This window comes from Pseudophryne corroboree (assembly GCF_028390025.1).
Source record: "Pseudophryne corroboree isolate aPseCor3 chromosome 7 unlocalized genomic scaffold, aPseCor3.hap2 SUPER_7_unloc_5, whole genome shotgun sequence".
NCBI classification, from domain to species: domain Eukaryota; kingdom Metazoa; phylum Chordata; class Amphibia; order Anura; family Myobatrachidae; genus Pseudophryne; species Pseudophryne corroboree.
Window position 1 is genome coordinate 773,237 of NW_026967614.1, and position 25,970 is coordinate 799,206.

At 41.7% G+C, this 25,970-nt stretch overlaps 4 non-coding genes across 4 annotated transcripts; all 4 read left to right on the plus strand.

Annotated features, from left to right (window-relative positions):
* Nucleotides 1-3,105: 3,105 nt before the first annotated feature.
* Nucleotides 3,106-3,269, plus strand: LOC134986698 (U1 spliceosomal RNA). Its single transcript, XR_010192526.1, has one exon. It is a non-coding gene; the product is annotated as a U1 spliceosomal RNA (small nuclear RNA).
* A 152-nt stretch (nt 3,270-3,421) lies between these two features.
* LOC134986703 (U1 spliceosomal RNA) lies at nt 3,422-3,584 on the plus strand. Its single transcript, XR_010192532.1, has one exon. It is a non-coding gene; the product is annotated as a U1 spliceosomal RNA (small nuclear RNA).
* Nucleotides 3,585-4,245: 661 nt separating this feature from the next.
* LOC134986746 (U1 spliceosomal RNA) lies at nt 4,246-4,409 on the plus strand. Its single transcript, XR_010192573.1, has one exon. It is a non-coding gene; the product is annotated as a U1 spliceosomal RNA (small nuclear RNA).
* Nucleotides 4,410-4,554: 145 nt separating this feature from the next.
* Nucleotides 4,555-4,717, plus strand: LOC134986690 (U1 spliceosomal RNA). Its single transcript, XR_010192518.1, has one exon. It is a non-coding gene; the product is annotated as a U1 spliceosomal RNA (small nuclear RNA).
* Nucleotides 4,718-25,970: the final 21,253 nt, after the last annotated feature.

A 25,970-nucleotide genomic window follows, 5' to 3' on the forward strand; every position in this document is an offset into this window, starting at 1 on the left:
TCTTAAATCTTCCATCCGAAGTCCAGTACTAAAAGAAGTCAATAAATCAGGTGTAGAAGAGCAAGGGAAACCAGCACGATCAGAGAACACTATCCCTGGGAGGCATGAAGGCTATGTAGTTCCATCCCTCCCTATTTGGCCAACAGTTAAAATGGTTGAGATGAGGTGGCTTGCTAATGGATGTGAATGAATATATACTATTTTAGCATAGTGAGTAAGGTAGATGGTGCATTGGCACCTAAAGATGTTAAACAGTGACAATGCACCAGGGGGAGAAATGTAACCCTGATTTAGGGTTTAAACAACACTTATACTGAGGTAGTTATAATATGGTGACTAAAATGGAGTATAAGCATATATATTATTCATATAAAAGTTAATGGATGTTGTAATACTGTATGCATGTTGTGAGGTAAATAATACAGTTCACATATATGTAATTGTATGTACATTGATGTAAATGTAGTGGTGAATACAATGAAGGCTTATTTTATGGTTTCACAGTGTATCTAAAGGGTTAATGTCCTTGTGCTCCTAACTGTCAATCACCTAGTGAGGTGATTGCCAGTGGGCGGGGCATCACCTCAGAGTGGGTCATGTGACTACTAGAGAGGAGTGGAGAGGTGCTGTGAGTGTAGCTGAGATAGAGACTGCATATCCCTTGGTGAGAGGACATAGTTTTTTGCTGCTCCGGCCGTCGCCCGCATTAGAGCTGAGCGGTATACATTGCGGCGGCCGGAGGGGGCTTAGTGTGTGAAGCCAGAACAGGGCTTCCTTACTGTAAAGGTGGTGACAGCAGCATTGAGACTCAGAACTGTTCATAGAACCCAAGATCAGCGCTAGTCAACTCACCCAGCAGTATTGGAAGGGCACATCTGTGACAGGGACACAGAGAGGGTTCCTTCCTACCTATTACCGGCACAGACTCTGACAGCCACAACAAAGAAGCCAGGACCAGCAGCAGAGGCTCCATTCTGTGTGGCTGTAAGTGTAAGGGAGGAGTCGGGGGAGCATCCGGCAGCAGCATCACTAGATGGTAGAAGTGTGAGTGCATAATCCAGCCATTTATATTACCCCTACACTAAGCACAGCAAGCCATAGGTGACTATTGTACATAGTCAATTTCATATTGGGACTAAGTACTCCAGGGCTAGGCCGCAATAATGGCTATTAAGCAGGAGGATAGTAATGGGTCACAGTAGTCAGAGTGACCTATAATTACAGTTCCATGTATGGCTTAATCATAGTGCTAAGGAGAAGGTAGAAAGCACTGGGTATATATATGTAACAGGAGGAGTGGAGTGAAACTTGAACTGTTTAACGCTTCATAAATAGTTTTAAAACTCCCCCATATATCAGCATCACATCAGTCAAAGGAGAGCCAGAGACATTGTTCCGCAGCGCTAAATAGAAAGTAACACCCTAAAGCTGCCACCTAATGTGTGTATTTATGCCCCTGAATTAGCAGAATTAGAGTCAAGGACATTAAAGGTAGCCATACTACAGTGACATTGGATGGATGTTAAAGCCTCTTAGCCACAAAGGATTAGAATATCATCCCGATTCGAAGACTAGCTTGTGGCACTTTAATACAACTGTGTTATATGTATATTCGTGAACCCGTAAGAAGGACTGACACGTAAGAGACTATTAGTTATAAAGTTAAAGGATTTGAGCTCGCTGTGACTATGATAAGAGAAACCATCTCTTGCAGATATATTTAATATAGACTCATCCTAAGAGACAACAATAATTTGAGGCATACAGGAATCGAAAAGCTATATATGCTCTGAAATATAGAAAGCATCAGCTACTTCAAATGGACACAAGGACGCAGCATAACAAAGGTTTATCATACCAGCTTCTTAGGAGTTTAGTTTAATACTGGACAACTACAGTAACATTTTTACTGAGGAAAGGATACAGATTCCTTGGTAATCAACTGTTGATGTTACTATCTATGAGCTAAATAGATACTTTCTGTTATCTGCCAAGGAGGAACTATAAGTAACCTTATAGGAGAAAGTAATCGCTACCATAAGTAGACTGAGCCAAACATCTTTCTCTTTAACTGAAGGGAGAACTGATAGTTGATACTAAAACATAGTGTCAGACATTCTGTATTAACTGCTGTTATTTTTAGGAAGTTTATGGGCCCTTATAGTGCACTATCATATTAAGAGTACCCGGGTCACTCTAACACCTAAGGGTGTCTTGAAAAGAAAAAGGATTTGTTGTATTGCATGCAGGTACTGTGTATAGGCCTAATTGACAGGGGGTTAGCATGGATTAATGACTTAAAGGGGAATGTGTAATTGATGAAATGTTAATGTATACTTAATCCATTTGGTACTGGTCATTAAAGTGTTATACTTTCCATGTGTGTCTGGTCCGTCTGGAAGTTGATCTGAAGATCCTGGAAGAAAGAGACAGGTATATTAGATAATATATCTATGATATAAGGGAATCATCCCCTAAGGATAGAGATCAGGCTTACTCAAGCAAGCCTTAACGGTAGTTAAATACTACACATAGCTTGAGTGGAGGCACAGCTATTAGGTAACCATCCCTTAATAGAATACATAGACAGCTCTCGTTCAAGGTAGGGTTACAAACGATTAAATTACAACAGCTGTATCCAGTAGGATTTTTTGGACCCTTTAATAAACATTCCGTTGTTATCAAGGGCAATATGAAATAGATCCTGATTACATTTAGATATGGATAGTGGTGCCTATATATGTTGACTCCATTGTATTTTATTGAATGTGGGTTTCTTCTGTCTATATATATTTTTTAAAAATAAGGAGCTTGTATATTTTATTTTTTGCGCTCCCTTGATAACAAGTGTGATTATCTTTAAAATTTGGTTTATTATTGGTAGAACAGTACTACCTATGGGAGCAGCATTTTATAATATATGGTGAAAATTAATAGATGTATAAAGATTAAATAAGCAACAAATTGGTGAAATAGATAAGTTTTGATAGGAGCGCTGGGTTCTATATATATATATTGACATTTGGTTATATATATGTATAGACTTTATAAATTCTTGACAGAGATGTGCCTGAGCAGAGGCCCTCCCCAGCCCTATCCCAAATCATACTTATTTTGCATAGGAGATACCATGGTCATGAAGATTGTTCTCCCAGGGTGAGGTTCATTCATTGCATTCTGGGTATGCTGACCCCTGTGATTTCCCCAAATGTGGGAAACTCGACTGCATTATTTGTGGTAGTGGGGGACTGTGTTTGTGCTTTCCTCTGGTCAGCTCTGGTAAAAGTCAGATTTATTTGTCTCAGATCTTCCTCTAGCCTTGTTCTTCTTTCGAGAGTTTCCATGTGCTGCCTCAGTTGGATCTCCTTCACTTGACAGGGGGGTGCCCGAGCAGCGACCCTCCCCAGCTCTAGCCCAACTCCTACTTACCTGCCAGGTGAGATACTATGATCATGAAGGTGCTTCTCCCAGGGCAAGGCTCACCCATTGCACTCTGGGTGTGCTGCTCCTGCGGTTTCCCCAAATGTTGGACACTTGACTGCATAATTTGTGTTTCCCCTGGTCGGCTCTCGTATAATTCAGATCTCTTTGTCTCAGGTCTCTCTCCAGCCTAGTTTGCTGTCTGTTTCCACTTCTCTTTTCTTGAGTTGCTCCCTTCTATGCCCTTGCGCACTATCCTGACTTCTCCCGTCTGCTTACTTTGTGCCTTCCAACGCACAATGCAAACTACAGGTAGTGCTGCAGGGCCCACACCCTTTTACTTGCCTTACAGAGCAGCTCTGGAGCTGTTACAGTGCCCAGCTGCTGCAAGAAATCAGCTTGAATGCTTCAGGGGCTGGGGCATAGCCCCACACCGAAGTAGGATGGAGGTGTTTAATGTGAACTAGGGGTCATCCAAGCGCCGCAAAAGGCCGCCATGCCCTGCACGCCCCTTTTCTCTTTTCATATGCAGACGAGGGTTGAAGCCAACTTTGACCCACTGCTTGGATGACATCACCATATGCAAATCCATCTGCTGCAGGCCTTCCCCCAGGAATGCTTGCACTAGTTGTTGCATTTGGTTTGTTGTTTGGGGGTGCTTCAGTATTAGGCAGCCTTCTGCCCTCCCATGTTCATCTGAAAATATGTGTTCTCCCTGCAGTTGTTGTCCCCAGATGAGAGTTCCCTTGTGCTGCCTCAGTTGAATCTCCTTTACTTGACAGAGATGTGCCTTAGCAGCGGCCCTCCCCAGCCCTATCCTAAGTCATACTTATTTTGCATAGAAGATACCATGGTCATGAAGATTGTTCTCCCAGGGTGAGGTTCATTCATTGCATTCTGGGTATGCTGACCCCTATGATTTCCCCAAATGTGGGAAACTCGACTGCATTATTTGTGGTAGTGGGGGACTGTGTTTGTTCTTTCCTCTGGTCAGCTCTGGTAAAAGTCAGATTTATTTGTCTCAGATCTTCCTCTAGCCTTGTTCTTCTATCGAGAGTTTCCTTGTGCTGCCTCAGTTGGATCTACTTCACTTGACAGCCCGAGCAGCGACCCTCCCCAGAACTATCCCAAATCCTACTTACCTGCCAGGTGAGATACTATGATCATGAAGGTGCTTCTCCCAGGGCAAGTCTCACCCATTGCACTCTGGGTGTGCTGCTCCTGCGATTTCCCCAAATGTGGGAAACTTGACTGCATAATTTGTGTTTCCCCTGGTCGGCTCTCGTATAATTCAGATCTCTTTGTCTCAGGTCTCTCTCCAGCCTAGTTTGCTGTCTATTTCCACTTCTTTTTTCTTGAGCCGCTCCCTTCTATGCCCTTGTGCACTATCCTGACTTCTCCCGTCTGCTTAATTTGTGCCTTCCAACGCACAATGCGAACTACAGGTAGTGCTGCAGGGCCCACGCCCTTTTACTTGCCTTACAGAGCAGCTCTGGAGCTGTTACAGTGCCTAGCTGCTGCAAGAAATCAGCTTGAATGCTTCAGGGGCTGGGGCATAGCCAACATGAGCCCCACACCGAAGGAGGGTGGATGTGTTTAATGTGAACTAGGGGTCATCCAATCGCCGCAAAAGGCCGCCATGCCCTGCACGCCCCTTTTCTCTTTTCATATGCAGACGAGGGTTGAAGCCAACTTTGACCCACTGCTTGGATGACATCACCATATGCAAATCCATCTGCTGCAGCCTTCCCCCAGGAATGCTTGCACTAGTTGTTGCATTTGGTTTGTTGTTTGGGGGTGCTTCAGTATTAGGCAGCCTTCTGCCCTCCCATGTTCATCTGAAAATATGTGTTCTCCCTGCAGTTGTTGTCCCCAGATGAGAGTTCCCTTGTGCTGCCTCAGTTGAATCTTCTTTACTTGACAGAGATGTGCCTGAGCAGCGGCCCTCCCCAGCCCTGTTAGGCCATCATCTACACGGCATAGCCCTGAATTTTCCAATGCGCAGCTCTTTGCAAAAGAGAGATATTGGCAAGGAAAAGCTGTCTTGTACCTTTGCATTTTTCTCCCAAACGAAGGACACTAGAACATTTTTTTAAAGCCTCCTGTTAGGCCATCATCTACACGGCATAGCCCTGAATTTTCCAATGCGCAGCTCTTTGCAAAAGAGAGATATTGGCAAGGAAAAGCTGTCTTGTACCTTTGCATTTTTCTCCCAAACGAAGGACACTAGAATGAAAATTTTAAAGCCTCCTGTTAGTGCTTCATCTACACGGTATAGCCCTGAATTTTCCAATGCGTAGCTCTTTGCAAAAGAGAGATATTGGCAAGGAAAAGCTGTCTTATACCTTTGCATTTTTCTCCCAAACGAAGGACACTAGAAAGAAAATTTTAAAGCCTCCAGTTAGGCCATCATCTACACGGCATAGCCCTGAATTTTCCAATGCGCAGCTCTTTGCAAAAGAGAGATATTGGCAAGGAAAAGCTGTCTTGTACCTTTGCATTTTTCTCCCAAACGAAGGACACTAGAAATTTTTTTTAAAGCCTCCTGTTAGGCCATCATCTACACGGCATAGCCCTGAATTTTCCAATGCGCAGCTCTTTGCAAAAGAGAGATATTGGCAAGGAAAAGCTGTCTTGTACCTTTGCATTTTTCTCCCAAACGAAGGACACTAGAATGAAAATTTTAAAGCCTCCTGTTAGTGCTTCATCTACACGGTATAGCCCTGAATTTTCCAATGCGTAGCTCTTTGCAAAAGAGAGATATTGGCAAGGAAAAGCTGTCTTATACCTTTGCATTTTTCTCCCAAACGAAGGACACTAGAAAGAAAATTTTAAAGCCTCCAGTTAGGCCATCATCTACACGGCATAGCCCTGAATTTTCCAATGCGCAGCTCTTTGCAAAAGAGAGATATTGGCAAGGAAAAGCTGTCTTGTACCTTTGCATTTTTCTCCCAAACGAAGGACACTAGAAATTTTTTTTAAAGCCTCCTGTTAGGCCATCATCTACACGGCATAGCCCTGAATTTTCCAATGCGCAGCTCTTTGCAAAAGAGAGATATTGGCAAGGAAAAGCTGTCTTGTACCTTTGCATTTTTCTCCCAAACGAAGGACACTAGAAAGAAAATTTTAAAGCCTCCTGTTAGGCCATCATCTACACGGCATAGCCCTGAATTTTCCAATGCGCAGCTCTTTGCAAAAGAGAGATATTGGCAAGGAAAAGCTGTCTTGTACCTTTGCATTTTTCTCCCAAACGAAGGACACTAGAAAGAAAATTTTAAAGCCTCCTGTTAGGCCATCATCTACACGGCATAGCCCTGAATTTTCCAATGCGCAGCTCTTTGCAAAAGAGAGATATTGGCAAGGAAAAACTGTCTTGTACCTTTGCATTTTTCTCCCAAACGAAGGACACTAGAAAGAAAATTTTAAAGCCTCCTGTTAGGACATCATCTACACGGCATTGCCCTGAATTTTCCGATGCGCAGCTCTTTGCAAAAGAGAGATATTGGCAAGGAAAAGCTGTCTTGTACCTTTGCATTTTTCTCCCAAACGAAGGACACTAGAACATTTTTTTTAAAGCCTCCTGTTAGGCCATCATCTACACGGCATAGCCCTGAATTTTCCAATGCGCAGCTCTTTGCAAAAGAGAGATATTGGCAAGGAAAAGCTGTCTTGTACCTTTGCATTTTTCTCCCAAACGAAGGACACTAGAAAGAAAATTTTAAAGCCTCCTGTTAGGCCATCATCTACACGGCATAGCCCTGAATTTTCCAATGCGCAGCTCTTTGCAAAAGAGAGATATTGGCAAGGAAAAGCTGTCTTGTACCTTTGCATTTTTCTCCCAAACTAAGGACACTAGAAAGAAAATTTTAAAGCCTCCTGTTAGGCCATCATCTACACGGCATAGCCCTGAATTTTCCAATGCGCAGCTCTTTGCAAAAGAGAGATATTGGCAAGGAAAAGCTGTCTTGTACCTTTGCATTTTTCTCCCAAACGAAGGACACTAGAAAGAAAATTTTAAAGCCTCCTGTTAGGCCATCATCTACACGGCATAGCCCTGAATTTTCCAATGCGCAGCTCTTTGCAAAAGAGAGATATTGGCAAGGAAAAACTGTCTTGTACCTTTGCATTTTTCTCCCAAACGAAGGACACTAGAAAGAAAATTTTAAAGCCTCCTGTTAGGACATCATCTACACGGCATTGCCCTGAATTTTCCGATGCGCAGCTCTTTGCAAAAGAGAGATATTGGCAAGGAAAAGCTGTCTTGTACCTTTGCATTTTTCTCCCAAACGAAGGACACTAGAACATTTTTTTTAAAGCCTCCTGTTAGGCCATCATCTACACGGCATAGCCCTGAATTTTCCAATGCGCAGCTCTTTGCAAAAGAGAGATATTGGCAAGGAAAAGCTGTCTTGTACCTTTGCATTTTTCTCCCAAACGAAGGACACTAGAAAGAAAATTTTAAAGCCTCCTGTTAGGCCATCATCTACACGGCATAGCCCTGAATTTTCCAATGCGCAGCTCTTTGCAAAAGAGAGATATTGGCAAGGAAAAGCTGTCTTGTACCTTTGCATTTTTCTCCCAAACTAAGGACACTAGAAAGAAAATTTTAAAGCCTCCTGTTAGGCCATCATCTACACGGCATAGCCCTGAATTTTCCAATGCGCAGCTTTGTGCAAAAGAGAGATATTGGCAAGGAAAAGCTGTCTTGTACCATTGGATTTTTCTCCCAAACGAAGGACACTAGAAAGAAAATTTTAAAGCCTCCTGTTAGGCCATCATCTACACGGCATAGCCCTGAATTTTCCAATGCGCAGCTCTTTGCAAAAGAGAGATATTGGCAAGGAAAAGCTGTCTTGTACCTTTGCATTTTTCTCCCAAACGAAGGACACTAGAAAGAAAATTTTAAAGCCTCCTGTTAGGCCATCATCTACACGGCATAGCCCTGAATTTTCCAATGCGCAGCTCTTTGCAAAAGAGAGATATTGGCAAGGAAAAGCTGTCTTGTACCTTTGCATTTTTCTCCCAAACGAAGGACACTAGAATGAAAATTTTAAAGCCTCCTGTTAGTGCTTCATCTACACGGTATAGCCCTGAATTTTCCAATGCGTAGCTCTTTGCAAAAGAGAGATATTGGCAAGGAAAAGCTGTCTTGTACCTTTGCATTTTTTTCCCAAACGAAGGACACTAGAAAGAAAATTTTAAAGCCTCCTGTTAGGCCATCATCTACACGGCATAGCCCTGAATTTTCCAATGCGCAGCTCTTTGCAAAAGAGAGATATTGGCAAGGAAAAGCTGTCTTGTACCTTTGCATTTTTCTCCCAAACGAAGGACACTAGAAAGAAAATTTTAAAGCCTCCTGTTAGGCCATCATCTACACGGCATAGCCCTGAATTTTCCAATGCGCAGTTCTTTGCAAAAGAGAGATATTGGCAAGGAAAAGCTGTCTTGTACCTTTGCATTTTTCTCCCAAACGAAGGACACTAGAAAGAAAATTTTAAAGCCTCCAGTTAGGCCATCATCTACACGGCATAGCCCTGAATTTTCCAATGCGCAACTCTTTGCAAAAGAGAGATATTGGCAAGGAAAAGCTGTCTTGTACCTTTGCATTTTTCTCCCAAGCGAAGGACACTACAAAGAAAATTTTAAAGCCTCCTGTTAGGCCATCATCTACACGGCATAGCCCTGAATTTTCCAATGCGCAGCTTTGTGCAAAAGAGAGATATTGGCAAGGAAAAGCTGTCTTGTACCAATGGATTTTTCTCCCAAATGAAGGACACTAGAATGAAAATTTTAAAGCCTCCTGTTAGTGCTTCATCTACACGGTATAGCCCTGAATTTTCCAATGCGTAGCTCTTTGCAAAAGAGAGATATTGGCAAGGAAAAGCTGTCTTGTACCTTTGCATTTTTCTCCCAAACGAAGGACACTAGTAATAAATTTTTAAAGCCTCCTGTTAGGCCATCATCTACACGGCATAGCCCTGAATTTTCCAATGCGCAGCTCTTTGCAAAAGAGAGATATTGGCAAGGAAAAGCTGTCTTGTACCTTTGCATTTTTCTCCCAAACGAAGGAAACTAGAAAGAAAATTTTAAAGCCTCCTGTTAGGCCATCATCTACACGGCATAGCCCTGAATTTTCCAATGCGCAGCTCTTTGTAAAAGAGAGATATTGGCAAGGAAAAGCTGTCTTGTACCATTGGATTTTTCTCCCAAACGAAGGACACTAGAATGAAAATTTTAAAGCCTCCTGTTAGTGCTTCATCTACACGGTATAGCCATGAATTTTCCAATGCGTAGCTCTTTGCAAAAGAGAGATATTGGCAAGGAAAAGCTGTCTTGTACCTTTGCATTTTTCTCCCAAACGAAGGACACTAGAAAGAAAATTTTAAAGCCTCCAGTTAGGCCATCATCTACACGGCATAGCCCTGAATTTTCCAATGCGCAGCTCTTTGCAAAAGAGAGATATTGGCAAGGAAAAGCTGTCTTGTACCTTTGCATTTTTCTCCCAAACGAAGGACACTACAAAGAAAATTTTAAAGCCTCCTGTTAGGCCATCATCTACACGGCATAGCCCTGAATTTTCCAATGCGCAGCTTTGTGCAAAAGAGAGATATTGGCAAGGAAAAGCTGTCTTGTACCAATGGATTTTTCTCCCAAATGAAGGACACTAGAATGAAAATTTTAAAGCCTCCTGTTAGTGCTTCATCTACACGGTATAGCCCTGAATTTTCCAATGCGTAGCTCTTTGCAAAAGAGAGATATTGGCAAGGAAAAGCTGTCTTGTACCTTTGCATTTTTCTCCCAAACGAAGGACACTAGTAATAAATTTTTAAAGCCTCCTGTTAGGCCATCATCTACACGGCATAGCCCTGAATTTTCCAATGCGCAGCTCTTTGCAAAAGAGAGATATTGGCAAGGAAAAGCTGTCTTGTACCTTTGCATTTTTCTCCCAAACGAAGGAAACTAGAAAGAAAATTTTAAAGCCTCCTGTTAGGCCATCATCTACACGGCATAGCCCTGAATTTTCCAATGCGCAGCTCTTTGTAAAAGAGAGATATTGGCAAGGAAAAGCTGTCTTGTACCATTGGATTTTTCTCCCAAACGAAGGACACTAGAATGAAAATTTTAAAGCCTCCTGTTAGTGCTTCATCTACACGGTATAGCCATGAATTTTCCAATGCGTAGCTCTTTGCAAAAGAGAGATATTGGCAAGGAAAAGCTGTCTTGTACCTTTGCATTTTTCTCCCAAACGAAGGACACTAGAAAGAAAATTTTAAAGCCTCCAGTTAGGCCATCATCTACACGGCATAGCCCTGAATTTTCCAATGCGCAGCTCTTTGCAAAAGAGAGATATTGGCAAGGAAAAGCTGTCTTGTACCTTTGCATTTTTCTCCCAAACGAAGGACACTACAAAGAAAATTTTAAAGCCTCCTGTTAGGCCATCATCTACACGGCATAGCCCTGAATTTTCCAATGCGCAGCTTTGTGCAAAAGAGAGATATTGGCAAGGAAAAGCTGTCTTGTACCAATGGATTTTTCTCCCAAATGAAGGACACTAGAATGAAAATTTTAAAGCCTCCTGTTAGTGCTTCATCTACACGGTATAGCCCTGAATTTTCCAATGCGTAGCTCTTTGCAAAAGAGAGATATTGGCAAGGAAAAGCTGTCTTGTACCTTTGCATTTTTCTCCCAAACGAAGGAAACTAGAAAGAAAATTTTAAAGCCTCCTGTTAGGCCATCATCTACACGGCATAGCTCTGAATTTTCCAATGCGCAGCTCTTTGTAAAAGAGAGATATTGGCAAGGAAAAACTGTCTTGTACCATTGGATTTTTCTCCCAAACGAAGGACACTAGAATGAAAATTTTAAAGCCTCCTGTTAGGCCATAATCTACACGGCATAGCCCTGAAGTTTCCAATGCGCAGCTCTTTGCAAAAGAGAGATATTGGCAAGGAAAAGCTGTCTTGTACCTTTGCATTTTTCTCCCAAACGAAGGACACTAGAAAGAAAATTTTAAAGCCTCCAGTTAGGCCATCATCTACACGGCATAGCCCTGAATTTTCCAATGCGCAGCTCTTTGCAAAAGAGAGATATTGGCAAGGAAAAGCTGTCTTGTACCTTTGCATTTTTCTCCCAAACGAAGGACACTACAAAGAAAATTTTAAAGCCTCCTGTTAGGCCATCATCTACACGGCATAGCCCTGAATTTTCCAATGCGCAGCTTTGTGCAAAAGAGAGATATTGGCAAGGAAAAGCTGTCTTGTACCAATGGATTTTTCTCCCAAATGAAGGACACTAGAATGAAAATTTTAAAGCCTCCTGTTAGTGCTTCATCTACACGGTATAGCCCTGAATTTTCCAATGCGTAGCTCTTTGCAAAAGAGAGATATTGGCAAGGAAAAGCTGTCTTGTACCTTTGCATTTTTCTCCCAAACGAAGGACACTACAAAGAAAATTTTAAAGCCTCCTGTTAGGCCATCATCTACACGGCATAGCCCTGAATTTTCCAATGCGCAGCTCTTTGCAAAAGAGAGATATTGGCAAGGAAAAGCTGTCTTGTACCTTTGCATTTTTCTCCCAAACGAAGGAAACTAGAAAGAAAATTTTAAAGCCTCCTGTTAGGCCATCATCTACACGGCATAGCCCTGAATTTTCCAATGCGCAGCTCTTTGTAAAAGAGAGATATTGGCAAGGAAAAACTGTCTTGTACCATTGGATTTTTCTCCCAAACGAAGGACACTAGAATGAAAATTTTAAAGCCTCCTGTTAGTGCTTCATCTACATGGTATAGCCCTGAATTTTCCAATGCGTAGCTCTTTGCAAAAGAGAGATATTGGCAAGGAAAAGCTGTCTTGTACCTTTGCATTTTTCTCCCAAACGAAGGAAACTAGAAAGAAAATTTTAAAGCCTCCTGTTAGTGCTTCATCTACACGGTATAGCCCTGAATTTTCCAATGCGTAGCTCTTTGCAAAAGAGAGATATTGGCAAGGAAAAGCTGTCTTGTACCTTTGCATTTTTCTCCCAAACGAAGGAAACTAGAAAGAAAATTTTAAAGCCTCCTGTTAGGCCATCATCTACACGGCATAGCCCTGAATTTTCCAATGCGCTGCTCTTTGTAAAAGAGAGATATTGGCAAGGAAAAGCTGTCTTGTACCTTTGCATTTTTCTCCCAAACGAAGGACACTAGAAAGAAAATTTTAAAGCCTCCAGTTAGGCCATCATCTACACGGCATAGCCCTGAATTTTCCAATGCGCAGCTCTTTGCAAAAGAGAGATATTGGCAAGGAAAAGCTGTCTTGTACCTTTGCATTTTTCTCCCAAACGAAGGACACTAGAAAGAAAATTTTAAAGCCTCCAGTTAGGCCATCATCTACAAGGCATATCCCTGAATTTTCCAATGCGCAGCTCTTTGCAAAAGAGAGATATTGGCAAGGAAAAGCTGTCTTGTACCTTTGCATTTTTCTCCCAAACGAAGGACACTACAAAGAAAATTTTAAAGCCTCCTGTTAGGCCATCATCTACACGGCATAGCCCTGAATTTTCCAATGCGCAGCTTTGTGCAAAAGAGAGATATTGGCAAGGAAAAGCTGTCTTGTACCAATGGATTTTTCTCTCAAATGAAGGACACTAGAATGAAAATTTTAAAGCCTCCTGTTAGTGCTTCATCTACACGGTATAGCCCTGAATTTTCCAATGCGTAGCTCTTTGCAAAAGAGAGATATTGGCAAGGAAAAGCTGTCTTGTACCTTTGCATTTTTCTCCCAAACGAAGGACACTAGAAAGAAAATTTTAAAGCCTCCAGTTAGGCCATCATCTACACGGCATAGCCCTGAATTTTCCAATGCGCAGCTCTTTGCAAAAGAGAGATATTGGCAAGGAAAAGCTGTCTTGTACCTTTGCATTTTTCTCCCAAACGAAGGAAACTAGAAAGAAAATTTTAAAGCCTCCTGTTAGGCCATCATCTACACGGCATAGCCCTGAATTTTCCAATGCGCAGCTCTTTGTAAAAGAGAGATATTGGCAAGGAAAAACTGTCTTGTACCATTGAATTTTTCTCCCAAACGAAGGACACTAGAATGAAAATTTTAAAGCCTCCTGTTAGTGCTTCATCTACATGGTATAGCCCTGAATTTTCCAATGCGTAGCTCTTTGCAAAAGAGAGATATTGGCAAGGAAAAGCTGTCTTGTACCTTTGCATTTTTCTCCCAAACGAAGGACACTAGAAATAACATTTTAAAGCCTCCTGTTAGGCCATCATCTACACGGCATAGCCCTGAATTTTCCAATGCGCAGCTCTTTGCAAAAGAGAGATATTGGCAAGGAAAAGCTGTCTTGTACCTTTGCATTTTTCTCCCAAACGAAGGACACTAGAAATAAAATTGTAAAGCCTCCTGTTAGGCCATCATCTACACGGCATAGCCCTAAATTTTCCAATGCGCAGCTCTTTGCAAAAGAGAGATATTGGCAAGGAAAAGCTGTCTTGTACCTTTGCATTTTTCTCCCAAACGAAGGACACTAGAAAGAAAATTTTAAAGCCTCCTGTTAGGCCATCATCTACACGGCATAGCCCTGAATTTTCCAATGCGCAGCTCTTTGCAAAAGAGAGATATTGGCAAGGAAAAGCTGTCTTGTACCTTTGCATTTTTCTCCCAAACGAAGGACACTAGAATGAAAATTTTAAAGCCTCCTGTTAGTGCTTCATCTACACGGTATAGCCCTGAATTTTCCAATGCGTAGCTCTTTGCAAAAGAGAGATATTGGCAAGGAAAAGCTGTCTTGTACCTTTGCATTTTTCTCCCAAACGAAGGACACTAGAAAGAAAATTTTAAAGCCTCCAGTTAGGCCATCATCTACACGGCATAGCCCTGAATTTTCCAATGCGCAGCTCTTTGCAAAAGAGAGATATTGGCAAGGAAAAGCTGTCTTGTACCTTTGCATTTTTCTCCCAAACGAAGGAAACTAGAAATAAAATTTTAAAGCCTCCTGTTAGGCCATCATCTACACGGCATAGCCCTGAATTTTCCAATGCGCAGCTCTTTGCAAAAGAGAGATATTGGCAAGGAAAAGCTGTCTTGTACCTTTGCATTTTTCTCCCAAACGAAGGAAACTAGAAAGAAAATTTTAAAGCCTCCTGTTAGGCCATCATCTACACGGCATAGCCCTGAATTTTCCAATGCGCAGCTCTTTGTAAAAGAGAGATATTGGCAAGGAAAAACTGTCTTGTACCATTGGATTTTTCTCCCAAACGAAGGACACTAGAATGAAAATTTTAAAGCCTCCTGTTAGTGCTTCATCTACATGGTATAGCCCTGAATTTTCCAATGCGTAGCTCTTTGCAAAAGAGAGATATTGGCAAGGAAAAGCTGTCTTGTACCTTTGCATTTTTCTCCCAAACGAAGGACACTAGAAATAACATTTTAAAGCCTCCTGTTAGGCCATCATCTACACGGCATAGCCCTGAATTTTCCAATGCGCAGCTCTTTGCAAGAGAGAGATATTGGCAAGGAAAAGCTGTCTTGTACCTTTGCATTTTTCTCCCAAACGAAGGACACTAGAATGAAAATTTTAAAGCCTCCTGTTAGTGCCATCATCTACACGGTATAGCCCTGAATTTTCCAATGCGTAGCTCTTTGCAAAAGAGAGATATTGGCAAGGAAAAGCTGTCTTGTACCTTTGCATTTTTCTCCCAAACGAAGGACACTAGAAAGAAAATTTTAAAGCCTCCAGTTAGGCCATCATCTACACGGCATAGCCCTGAATTTTCCAATGCGCAGCTCTTTGCAAAAGAGAGATATTGGCAAGGAAAAGCTGTCTTGTACCTTTGCATTTTTCTCCCAAACGAAGGACACTAGAAAGAAAATTTTAAAGCCTCCAGTTAGGCCATCATCTACACGGCATATCCCTGAATTTTCCAATGCGCAGCTCTTTGCAAAAGAGAGATATTGGCAAGGAAAAGCTGTCTTGTACCTTTGCATTTTTCTCCCAAACGAAGGACACTAGAAATAAAATTGTAAAGCCTCCTGTTAGGCCATCATCTACACGGCATAGCCCTAAATTTTCCAATGCGCAGCTCTTTGCAAAAGAGAGATATTGGCAAGGAAAAGCTGTCTTGTACCTTTGCATTTTTCTCCCAAACGAAGGACACTAGAAAGAAAATTTTAAAGCCTCCTGTTAGGCCATCATCTACACGGCATAGCCCTGAATTTTCCAATGCGCAGCTCTTTGCAAAAGAGAGATATTGGCAAGGAAAAGCTGTCTTGTACCTTTGCATTTTTCTCCCAAACGAAGGACACTAGAAATAAAATTGTAAAGCTTCCTGTTAGGCCATCATCTACACGGCATAGCCCTAAATTTTCCAATGCGCAGCTCTTTGCAAAAGAGAGATATTGGCAAGGAAAAGCTGTCTTGTACCTTTGCATTTTTCTCCCAAACGAAGGACACTAGAAAGAAAATTTTAAAGCCTCCTGTTAGGCCATCATCTACACGGCATAGCCCTGAATTTTCCAATGCGCAGCTCTTTGCAAAAGAGAGATATTGGCAAGGAAAAGCTGTCTTGTACCTTTGCATTTTTCTCCCAAACGAAGGACACTAGAATGAAAATTTTAAAGCCTCCTGTTAGTGCTTCATCTACACGGTATAGCCCTGAATTTTCCAATGCGTAGCTCTTTGCAAAAGAGAGATATTGGCAAGGAAAAGCTGTCTTGTACCTTTGCATTTTTCTCCCAAACGAAGGACACTAGAAAGAAAATTTTAAAGCCTCCAGTTAGGCCATCATCTACACGGCATAGCCCTGAATTTTCCAATGCGCAGCTCTTTGCAAAAGAGAGATATTGGCAAGGAAAAGCTGTCTTGTACCTTTGCATTTTTCTCCCAAACGAAGGACACTAGAAAGAAAATTTTAAAGCCTCCAGTTAGGCCATCATCTACACGGCATAGCCCTGAATTTTCCAATGCGCAGCTCTTTGCAAAAGAGAGATATTGGCAAGGAAAAGCTGTCTTGTACCTTTGCATTTTTCTCCCAAACGAAGGACACTACAAAGAAAAATTTAAAGCCTCCTGTTAGGCAATCATCTACACGGCATAGCCCTGAATTTTCCAATGCGCAGCTTTGTGCAAAAGAGAGATATTGGCAAGGAAAAGCTGTCTTGTACCAATGGATTTTTCTCCCAAATGAAGGACACTAGAAAGAAAATTTTAAAGCCTCCTGTTAGTGCTTCATCTACACGGTATAGCCCTGAATTTTCCAATGCGTAGCTCTTTGCAAAAGAGAGATATTGGCAAGGAAAAGCTGTCTTGTACCTTTGCATTTTTCTCCCAAACGAAGGACACTAGAAATAAAATTGTAAAGCCTCCTGTTAGGCCATCATCTACACGGCATAGCCCTGAATTTTCCAATGCGCAGCTCTTTGCAAAAGAGAGATATTGGCAAGGAAAAGCTGTCTTGTACCTTTGCGTTTTTCTCCCAAACGAAGGACACTAGAAAGAAAAATTTAAAGCCTCCTGTTAGGCCATCATCTACACGGCATAGCCCTGAATTTTCCAATGCGCAGCTCTTTGCAAAAGAGAGATATTGGCAAGGAAAAGCTGTCTTGTACCTTTGCATTTTTCTCCCAAACGAAGGACACTAAAAAGAAAATTTTAAAACCTCCTGTTAGGCCATCATCTACACGGCATAGCCCTGAATTTTCCAATGCGCAGCTCTTTGCAAAAGAGAGATATTGGCAAGGAAAAGCTGTCTTGTACCTTTGCATTTTTCTCCCAAACGAAGGACACTAGAAAGAAAATTTTAAAGCCTCCTGTTAGGCCATCATCTACACGGCATAGCCCTGAATTTTCCAATGCGCAGCTCTTTGCGAAAGAGAGATATTGGCAAGGTAAAGCTGTCTTGTACCATTGGATTTTTCTCCCAAACGAAGGACACTAGAATGAAAATTTTTAAGCCTCCTGTTAGTGCTTCATCTACACGGTATAGCCCTGAATTTTCCAATGCGTAGCTCTTTGCAAAAGAGAGATATTGGCAAGGAAAAGCTGTCTTGTACCTTTGCATTTTTCTCCCAAACGAAGGACACTAGAAAGAAAATTTTAAAGCCTCCAGTTAGGCCATCATCTACACGGCATAGCCCTGAATTTTCCAATGCGCAGCTCTTTGCAAAAGAGAGATATTGGCAAGGAAAAGCTGTCTTGTACCTTTGCATTTTTCTCCCAAACGAAGGACACTACAAAGAAAATTTTAAAGCCTCCTGTTAGGCCATCATCTACACGGCATAGCCCTGAATTTTCCAATGCGCAGTTCTTTGCAAAAGAGAGATATTGGCAAGGAAAAGCTGTCTTGTACCTTTGCATTTTTCTCCCAAACGAAGGACACTAGAAAGAAAATTTTAAAGCCTCCTGTGAGGCCATCATCTACACGGTATAGCCCTGAATTTTCCAATGCGTAGCTCTTTGCAAAAGAGAGATATTGGCAAGGAAAAGCTGTCCTGTACCTTTGCATTTTTCTCCCAAACGAAGGACACTAGAAATAAAATTTTAAAGCCTCCTGTTAGGCCATCATCTACACGGCATAGCCCTGAATTTTCCAATGCGCAGCTCTTTGCAAAAGAGAGATATTGGCAAGGAAAAGCTGTCTTGTACCTTTGCATTTTTCTCCCAAACGAAGGAAACTAGAAAGAAAATTTTAAAGCCTCCTGTTAGGCCATCATCTACACGGCATAGCCCTGAATTTTCCAATGCGCAGCTCTTTGTAAAAGAGAGATATTTGCAAGGAAAAACTGTCTTGTACCATTGGATTTTTCTCCCAAACGAAGGACACTAGAATGAAAATTTTAAAGCCTCCTGTTAGTGCTTCATCTACATGGTATAGCCCTGAATTTTCCAATGCGTAGCTCTTTGCAAAAGAGAGATATTGGCAAGGAAAAGCTGTCTTGTACCTTTGCGTTTTTCTCCCAAACGAAGGACACTAGAAAGAAAATTGTTAAGCCTCCTGTTAGGCCATCATCTACACGGCATAGCCCTGAATTTTCCAATGCGCAGCTCTTTGCAAAAGAGAGATATTGGCAAGGAAAAGCTGTCTTGTACCTTTGCATTTTTCTCCCAAAAGAAGGACACTAGAAAGAAATTTTAAAACCTCCTGTTAGGCCATCATCTACACGGCATAGCCCTGAATTTTCCAATGCGCAGCTCTTTGCAAAAGAGAGATATTGGCAAGGAAAAGCTGTCTTGTACCTTTGCATTTTTCTCCCAAACGAAGGACACTAGAAAGAAAATTTTAAAGCCTCCTGTTAGGCCATCATCTACACGGCATAGCCCTGAATTTTCCAATGCGCAGCTCTTTGCAAAAGAGAGATATTGGCAAGGAAAAGCTGTCTTGTACCATTGGATTTTTCTCCCAAACGAAGGACACTAGAATGAAAATTTTAAAGCCTCCTGTTAGTGCTTCATCTACACGGTATAGCCCTGAATTTTCCAATGCGTAGCTCTTTGCAAAAGAGAGATATTGGCAAGGAAAAGCTGTCTTGTACCTTTGCGTTTTTCTCCCAAACGAAGGACACTAGAAAGAAAATTGTTAAGCCTCCTGTTAGGCCATCATCTACACGGCATAGCCCTGAATTTTCCAATGCGCAGCTCTTTGCAAAAGAGAGATATTGGCAAGGAAAAGCTGTCTTGTACCATTGGATTTTTCTCCCAAACGAAGGACACTAGAATGAAAATTTTAAAGCCTCCTGTTAGTGCTTCATCTACACGGTATAGCCCTGAATTTTCCAATGCGTAGCTCTTTGCAAAAGAGAGATATTGGCAAGGAAAAGCTGTCTTGTACCTTTGCATTTTTCTCCCAAACGAAGGACACTAGAAAGATAATTTTAAAGCCTCCTGTTAGGCCATCATCTACACGGCATAGCCCTGAATTTTCCAATGCGCAGCTCTTTGCAAAAGAGAGATATTGGCAAGGAAAAGCTGTCTTGTACCTTTGCATTTTTCTCCCAAACGAAGGACACTAGAAAGAAAATTTTAAAGCCTCCAGTTAGGCCATCATCTACACGGCATAGCCCTGAATTTTCCAATGCGCAGCTCTTTGCAAAAGAGAGATATTGGCAAGGAAAAGCTGTCTTGTACCTTTGCATTTTTCTCCCAAACGAAGGACACTACAAAGAAAATTTTAAAGCCTCCTGTTAGGCCATCATCTACACGGCATAGCCCTGAATTTTCCAATGCGCAGCTTTGTGCAAAAGAGAGATATTGGCAAGGAAAAGCTGTCTTGTACCAATGGATTTTTCTCCCAAACGAAGGACACTAGAATGAAAATTTTAAAGCCTCCTGTTAGTGCTTCATCTACACGGTATAGCCCTGAATTTTCCAATGCGTAGCTCTTTGCAAAAGAGAGATATTGGCAAGGAAATGCTGTCTTGTACCTTTGCATTTTTCTCCCAAACGAAGGACACTAGAAAGAAAATTTTAAAGCCTCCTGTTAGGCCATCATCTACACGGCATAGCCCTGAATTTTCCAATGCGCAGCTCTTTGCAAAAGAGAGATATTGGCAAGGAAAAGCTGTCTTGTACCTTTGCATTTTTCTCCCAAACGAAGGACACTACAAAGAAAATTTTAAAGCCTCCTGTTAGGCCATCATCTACACGGCATAGCCCTGAATTTTCCAATGCGCAGCTCTTTGCAAAAGAGAGATATTGGCAAGGAAATGCTGTCTTGTACCTTTGCATTTTTCTCCCAAACGAAGGACACTAGAAAGAAAATTTTAAAGCCTCCTGTTAGGCCATCATCTACACGGCATAGCCCTGAATTTTCCAATGCGCAGCTCTTTGCAAAAGAGAGATATTGGCAAGGAAAAGCTGTCTTGTACCTTTGCATTTTTCTCCCAAACGAAGGACACTAGAAAGAAAATTTTAAAGCCTCCTGTTAGGCCATCATCTACACGGCATAGCCCTGAATTTTCCAATGCGCAGCTCTTTGCAAAAGAGAGATATTGGCAAGGAAAAGCTGTCTTGTACCTTTGCATTTTTCTCCCAAACGAAGGACACTAGAAAGAAAATTTTAAAGCCTCCAGTTAGGCCATCATCTACACGGCATAGCCCTGAATTTTCCAATGCGCAGCTCTTTGCAAAAGAGAGATATTGGCAAGGAAAAGCTGTCTTGTACCTTTGCATTTTTCTCCCAAACGAAGGACACTAGAAAGAAAATTTTAAAGCCTTCTGTTAGGCCATCATCTACACGGCATAGCCCTGAATTTTCCAATGCGCAGCTCTTTGCAAAAGAGAGATATTGGCAAGGAAAAGCTGTCTTGTACCTTTGCATTTTTCTCCCAAACGAAGGACACTAGAAAGAAAATTTTAAAGCCTCCTGTTAGGCCATCATCTACAGGGCATAGCCCTGAATTTTCCAATGCGCAGCTCTTTGCAAAAGAGAGATATTGGCAAGGAAAAGCTGTCTTGTACCTTTACATTTTTCTCCCAAACGAAGGACACTAGAATGAAAATTTTAAAGCCTCCTGTTAGTGCTTTATCTACACGGTATAGCCCTGAATTTTCCAATGCGTAGCTCTTTGCAAAAGAGAGATATTGGCAAGGAAAAGCTGTCTTGTACCTTTGCATTTTTCTCCCAAACGAAGGACACTAGAAAGAAAATTTTAAAGCCTCCTCTTAGGCCATCATCTACACGGCATAGCCCTGAATTTTCCAATGCGCAGCTCTTTGCAAAAGAGAGATATTGGCAAGGAAAAGCTGTCTTGTACCTTTGCATTTTTCTCCCAAACGAAGGACACTAGAAAGAAAAATTTAAAGCCTCCTGGGGCAGATGTATTAACCTGGAGGAGGCATAAGGAAGTGATAAACCAGTGATATGTGCAAGGTGATAAAGGCACCAGCCAATCAGCTCCAATATGTAAATTAACAGTTAGGATCTGATTGGCTGGTGCCTTTATCACCTTGCACATATCACTGGTTTATCACTTCCTTATGCCTTCTCCAGGTTAATACATCTGCCCCCCTGTTAGGCCATCATCTACACGGCATAGCCCTGAATTTTCCAATGCGCAGCTCTTTGCAAAAGAGAGATATTGGCAAGGAAAAGCTGTCTTGTACCTTTGCATTTTTCTCCCAAACGAAGGACACTAGAAAGAAAATTTTAAAGCCTCCTGTTAGGCCATCATCTACACGGCATAGCCCTGAATTTTCCAATGCGCAGCTCTTTGCAAAAGAGAGATATTGGCAAGGAAAAGCTGTCTTGTACCTTTGCATTTTTCTCCCAAACGAAGGACACTAGAAATAAAATTTTAAAGCCTCCTGTTAGGCCATCATCTACACGGCATAGCCCTGAATTTTCCAATGAGCAGCTCTTTGCAAAAGAGAGATATTGGCAAGGAAAAGCTGTCTTGTACCTTTGCATTTTTCTCCCAAACGAAGGAAACTAGAATGAAAATTTTAAAGCCTCCTGTTAGGCCATCATCTACACGGCATAGCCCTGAATTTTCCAATGCGCAGCTCTTTGTAAAAGAGAGATATTGGCAAGGAAAAACTGTCTTGTACCATTGGATTTTTCTCCCAAACGAAGGACACTAGAATGAAAATTTTAAAGCCTCCTGTTAGTGCTTCATCTACATGGTATAGCCCTGAATTTTCCAATGCGTAGCTCTTTGCAAAAGAGAGATATTGGCAAGGAAAAGCTGTCTTGTACCTTTGCATTTTCTCCCAAACGAAGGACACTAGAAATAAAATTGTAAAGCCTCCTGTTAGGCCATCATCTACACCGCATAGCCCTGAATTTTCCAATGCGCAGCTCTTTGCAAAAGAGAGATATTGGCAAGGAAAAGCTGTCTTGTACCTTTGCGTTTTTCTCCCAAACGAAGGACACTAGAATGAAAATTTTAAAGCCTCCTGTTAGTGCTTCATCTACATGGTATAGCCCTGAATTTTCCAATGCGTAGCTCTTTGCAAAAGAGAGATATTGGCAAGGAAAAGCTGTCTTGTACCTTTGCATTTTCTCCCAAACGAAGGACACTAGAAATAAAATTGTAAAGCCTCCTGTTAGGCCATCATCTACACGGCATAGCCCTGAATTTTCCAATGCGCAGCTCTTTGCAAAAGAGAGATATTGGCAAGGAAAAGCTGTCTTGTACCTTTGCGTTTTTCTCCCAAACGAAGGACACTAGAAAGAAAATTTTAAAGCCTCCTGTTAGGCCATCATCTACACGGCATAGCCCTGAATTTTCCAATGCGCAGCTCTTTGCAAAAGAGAGATATTGGCAAGGAAAAGCTGTCTTGTACCTTTGCATTTTTCTCCCAAACGAAGGACACTAGAAAGAAAATTTTAAAACCTCCTGTTAGGCCATCATCTACACGGCATAGCCCTGAATTTTCCAATGCGCAGCTCTTTGCAAAAGAGAGATATTGGCAAGGAAAAGCTGTCTTGTACCTTTGCATTTTTCACCCAAACGAAGGACACTAGAAAGAAAATTTTAAAGCCTCCTGTTAGGCCATCATCTACACGGCATAGCCCTGAATTTTCCAATGCGCAGCTCTTTGCAAAAGAGAGATATTGGCAAGGAAAAGCTGTCTTGTACCATTGGATTTTTCTCCCAAACGAAGGACACTAGAATGAAAATTTTAAAGCCTCCTGTTAGTGCTTCATCTACACGGTATAGCCCTGAATTTTCCAATGCGTAGCTCTTTGCAAAAGAGAGATATTGGCAAGGAAAAGCTGTCTTGTACCTTTGCATTTTTCTCCCAAACGAAGGACACTAGAAATAAAATTTTAAAGCCTCCTGTTAGGCCATCATCTACACGGCATAGCCCTGAATTTTCCAATGCGCAGCTCTTTGCAAAAGAGAGATATTGGCAAGGAAAAGTTGTCTTGTACCTTTGCATTTTTCTCCCAAACGAAGGACACTAGAAAGAAAATTTTAAAGCCTCCTGTTAGGCCATCATCTACACGGCATAGCCCTGAATTTTCCAATGCGCAGCTCTTTGCAAAAGAGAGATATTGGCAAGGAAAAGCTGTCTTGTACCTTTGCATTTTTCTCCCAAACGAAGGACACTACAAAGAAAATTTTAAAGCCTCCTGTTAGGCCATCATCTACACGGCATAGCCCTGAATTTTCCAATGCGCAGCTTTGTGCAAAAGAGAGATATTGGCAAGGAAAAGCTGTCTTGTACCAATGGATTTTTCTCCCAAATGAAGGACACTAGAATGAAAATTTTAAAGCCTCCTGTTAGTGCTTCATCTACACGGTATAGCCCTGAATTTTCCAATGCGTAGCTCTTTGCAAAAGAGAGATATTGGCAAGGAAAAGCTGTCTTGTACCTTTGCATTTTTCTCCCAAACGAAGGAAACTAGAAAGAACATTTTAAAGCCTCCTGTTAGGCCATCATCTACACGGCATAGCCCTGAATTTTCCAATGCGCAGCTCTTTGTAAAAGAGAGATATTGGCAAGGAAAAACTGTCTTGTACCATTGGATTTTTCTCCAAAACGAAGGACACTAGAATGAAAATTTTAAAGCCTCCTGTTAGTGCTTCATCTACATGGTATAGCCCTCAATTTTCCAATGCGTAGCTCTTTGCAAAAGAGAGATATTGGCAAGGAAAAGCTGTCTTGTACCTTTGCATTTTTCTCCCAAACGAAGGACACTAGAAATAAAATTGTAAAGCCTCCTGTTAGGCCATCATCTACACGGCATAGCCCAGAATTTTCCAATGCGCAGCTCTTTGCAAAAGAGAGATATTGGCAAGGAAAAGCTGTCTTGTACCTTTGCGTTTTTCTCCCAAACGAAGGACACTAGAAAGAAAATTTTAAAGCCTCCTGTTAGGCCATCATCTACACGGCATAGCCCTGAATTTTCCAATGCGCAGCTCTTTGCAAAAGAGAGATATTGGCAAGGAAAAGCTGTCTTGTACCATTGGATTTTTCTCCCAAACGAAGGACACTAGAATGAAAATTTTAAAGCCTCCTGTTAGTGCTTCATCTACACGGTATAGCCCTGAATTTTCCAATGCGTAGCTCTTTGCAAAAGAGAGATATTGGCAAGGAAAAGCTGTCTTGTACCTTTGCATTTTTCTCCCAAACGAAGGACACTAGAAAGATAATTTTAAAGCCTCCTGTTAGGCCATCATCTACACGGCATAGCCCTGAATTTTCCAATGCGCAGCTCTTTGCAAAAGAGAGATATTGGCAAGGAAAAGCTGTCTTGTACCTTTGCATTTTTCTCCCAAACGAAGGACACTAGAAAGAAAATTTTAAAGCCTCCAGTTAGGCCATCATCTACACGGCATAGCCCTGAATTTTCCAATGCGCAGCTCTTTGCAAAAGAGAGATATTGGCAAGGAAAAGCTGTCTTGTACCTTTGCATTTTTCTCCCAAACGAAGGACACTACAAAGAAAATTTTAAAGCCTCCTGTTAGGCCATCATCTACACGGCATAGCCCTGAATTTTCCAATGCGCAGCTTTGTGCAAAAGAGAGATATTGGCAAGGAAAAGCTGTCTTGTACCAATGGATTTTTCTCCCAAACGAAGGACACTAGAATGAAAATTTTAAAGCCTCCTGTTAGTGCTTCATCTACACGGTATAGCCCTGAATTTTCCAATGCGTAGCTCTTTGCAAAAGAGAGATATTGGCAAGGAAATGCTGTCTTGTACCTTTGCATTTTTCTCCCAAACGAAGGACACTAGAAAGAAAATTTTAAAGCCTCCTGTTAGGCCATCATCTACACGGCATAGCCCTGAATTTTCCAATGCGCAGCTCTTTGCAAAAGAGAGATATTGGCAAGGAAAAGCTGTCTTGTACCTTTGCATTTTTCTCCCAAACGAAGGACACTAGAAAGAAAATTTTAAAGCCTCCTGTTAGGCCATCATCTACACGGCATAGCCCTGAATTTTCCAATGCGCAGCTCTTTGCAAAAGAGAGATATTGGCAAGGAAATGCTGTCTTGTACCTTTGCATTTTTCTCCCAAACGAAGGACACTAGAAAGAAAATTTTAAAGCCTCCTGTTAGGCCATCATCTACACGGCATAGCCCTGAATTTTCCAATGCGCAGCTCTTTGCAAAAGAGAGATATTGGCAAGGAAAAGCTGTCTTGTACCTTTGCATTTTTCTCCCAAACGAAGGACACTAGAAAGAAAATTTTAAAGCCTCCTGTTAGGCCATCATCTACACGGCATAGCCCTGAATTTTCCAATGCGCAGCTCTTTGCAAAAGAGAGATATTGGCAAGGAAAAGCTGTCTTGTACCTTTGCATTTTTCTCCCAAACGAAGGACACTAGAAAGAAAATTTTAAAGCCTCCAGTTAGGCCATCATCTACACGGCATAGCCCTGAATTTTCCAATGCGCAGCTCTTTGCAAAAGAGAGATATTGGCAAGGAAAAGCTGTCTTGTACCTTTGCATTTTTCTCCCAAACGAAGGACACTAGAAAGAAAATTTTAAAGCCTTCTGTTAGGCCATCATCTACACGGCATAGCCCTGAATTTTCCAATGCGCAGCTCTTTGCAAAAGAGAGATATTGGCAAGGAAAAGCTGTCTTGTACCTTTGCATTTTTCTCCCAAACGAAGGAC